Consider the following 360-nt stretch of genomic DNA (forward strand, 5'->3'; position numbering starts at 1 on the left):
GGGAGCAGCCTTCTAAAGCAGGAGCATCTGTATGTTAAACAGGCCTATCTTCAAGACAGGACTGAGAGCAACGTTCTTATAGGTCCAAGTCTGTTACTTGAGTCATGTTGTATCATGTGGCGAAACTCCACGAGAAGGCTAAAAGCATAATCCAAGTTCAAAAGAGTGATCAGTCATTCTCCCAGTCCAGTCCCTTCATTCGAGTCGTTGTGGGGGGCTCTGGCTGTATCCAGACCAACGCTGGATACAATGGGACGAGAAGGAGAGATTGGATGTATTGCACATAGGCATCCACACACACGCACACGCACCGAGCTCTCTCATTTTCCATTTCTTTCTCTCCGTCACCTCCTCCTTGCC

This window comes from Centroberyx affinis, unplaced genomic scaffold (assembly GCF_046629955.1).
Source record: "Centroberyx affinis isolate AG114_WGS23_722 - 3 ecotype Tasmania unplaced genomic scaffold, CSIRO-AGI_Caff_v1 ptg003211l_1, whole genome shotgun sequence".
Lineage (NCBI taxonomy): Eukaryota > Metazoa > Chordata > Actinopteri > Beryciformes > Berycidae > Centroberyx > Centroberyx affinis.